This window comes from Scomber scombrus, chromosome 17 (assembly GCF_963691925.1).
Source record: "Scomber scombrus chromosome 17, fScoSco1.1, whole genome shotgun sequence".
Classification (NCBI taxonomy): Eukaryota; Metazoa; Chordata; class Actinopteri; order Scombriformes; family Scombridae; genus Scomber; species Scomber scombrus.
Genome location: NC_084986.1, coordinates 61,901 through 65,000, shown reverse-complemented (window position 1 = coordinate 65,000; position 3,100 = coordinate 61,901).

Sequence of the window (3,100 nt, the reverse complement as noted above, 5' to 3'; positions counted from 1 at the left end):
ATCAGCTGTCAATCAGAATGTTACTGACCGCAGGGTCCAATCACGTGTCAGCGTTGGAAGTGGGCGGGGCTAAGCATGAATAATTAATTATTGAACTCGTTATCAAACAAATGAATTAATTATAATTTAAAACAGTTAAATGTTTATTTTGAATCATTTAAAATATAAAATAAAAGTATAAATGTTATTAAAACATTTATAATAATAATTATTAATAATATAATAATGAATAATAATTATTAATAATATAATAATGAATAATAATGATTAATAATATAATAATGAATAATAATTATTAATAATATAATAATGAATAATAATTATTAATAATATAATAATGAATAATAATTATTAATAATATAATAATGAATAATAATTATTAATAATATAATAATGAATAATAATTATTAATAATATAATAACGAATAATAATTATTATTAATATAATAATGAATAATAATTATTAATGCTTTATTAACAACAAAGATCAAACACATAAAGGAATCATTAATAACTACATGGAAGAGTTCATGTTAACATCACAACCCATAAACCCCCTAAACCTATGACATCATAAACATCACAACTTAACCTATGACATCATAAACATCACAACTTAACCTATGACATCATAAACATCACAACTTAACCTATGACATCATAAACATCACAACTTAACCTATGACATCATAAACATCACAACTTAACCTATGACATCATGACATCATGACATCACAGAGATGAAAACAATATTAACTCACTGAAGCTGATTCATGACATCATAAACATCATAAACATCATAAACATCATAAACATCATAAACATCACGTCTCTTCCCTGAGAATCAAACTCTGCTCACTTATATACACTATAACTATAAACATATATAATTATATATATATATAACTATATAATTATATATAACTATATAAACTATATATACATATATAACTATATAAACTATATATACATATATAACTATATAAACTATATATAACTATATAAACTATATAAACTATATAAACTATATATAACTATAAACATATATAATTATATATATATAACTATATAAACTATATATACATATAATTATATAACTATATAAACTATATATACATATAATTATATAACTATATAAACTATATATAACTATAAACATATATAATTATATATATATAACTATATAAACTATATATACATATAATTATATAATTATATAAACTATATATACATATAATTATATAACTATATAAACTATATATACATATATAAACTATATATAACTATATATACATATAATTATATAATTATATAACTATATATACATACAACAGTATAAATATAAACTAGTAAATCATCATCACATGTTTCTGTTGGACTGATTTTAGTTGTTATTGATCTTCTTTAAATCTATAATTATGAATATTTGGATGATAATTGATAATAAATCAGATCAATAAACTGATGATATGAACACATGAATGTTATAATAATAATAAACTGATGATATGAACACATGAATGTTAGAATAATAATAAACTGATGATATGAACACATGAATGTTATAATAATAATAAACTGATGATATGAACACATGAATGTTATAATAATAATAAACTGATGATATGAACACATGAATGTTATAATAATAAACTGATGATATGAACACATGAATGTTATAATAATAATAAACTGATGATATGAACACATGAATGTTATAATAATAATAAACTGATGATATGAACACATGAATGTTAGAATAATAATAAACTGATGATATGAACACATGAATGTTATAATAATAATAAACTGATGATATGAACACATGAATGTTAGAATAATAATAAACTGATGATATGAACACATGAATGTTAGAATAATAATAAACTGATGATATGAACACATGAATGTTAGAATAATAATAAACTGATGATATGAACACATGAATGTTAGAATAATAATAAACTGATGATATGAACACATGAATGTTAGAATAATAAACTGATGATATGAACACATGAATGTTAGAATAATAATAAACTGATGATATGAACACATGAATGTTAGAATAATAATAAACTGATGATATGAACACATGAATGTTAGAATAATAAACTGATGATATGAACACATGAATGTTAGAATAATAATAAACTGATGATATGAACACATGAATGTTAGAATAATAATAAACTGATGATATGAACACATGAATGTTAGAATAATAATAAACTGGTGATATGAACACATGAATGTTAGAATAATAATAAACTGATGATATGAACACATGAATGTTAGAATAATAAACTGATGATATGAACACATGAATGTTATAATAATAATAAACTGATGATATGAACACATGAATGTTAGAATAATAATAAACTGATATGAACACATGAATGTTAGAATAATAATAAACTGGTGATATGAACACATGAATGTTAGAATAATAATAAACTGATGATATGAACACATGAATGTTATAATAATAATAAACTGATGATATGAACACATGAATGTTAGAATAATAATAATAAACTGATGATATGAACACATGAATGTTAGAATAATAATAAACTGGTGATATGAACACATGAATGTTAGAATAATAATAAACTGGTGATATGAACACATGAATGTTAGAATAATAATAAACTGATGATATGAACACATGAATGTTAGAATAATAATAAACTGATGATATGAACACATGAATGTTAGAATAATAATAAACTGATGATATGAACACATGAATGTTATAATAATAATAAACTGATGATATGAACACATGAATGTTAGAATAATAATAAACTGATGATATGAACACATGAATGTTAGAATAATAAACTGATGATATGAACACATGAATGTTATAATAATAATAAACTGATGATATGAACACATGAATGTTAGAATAATAATAAACTGATGATATGAACACATGAATGTTATAATAATAATAAACTGATGATATGAACACATGAATGTTAGAATAATAATAAACTGATGATATGAACACATGAATGTTAGAATAATAATAAACTGATGATATGAACACATGAATGTTAGAATAATAATAAACTGATGATATGAACAC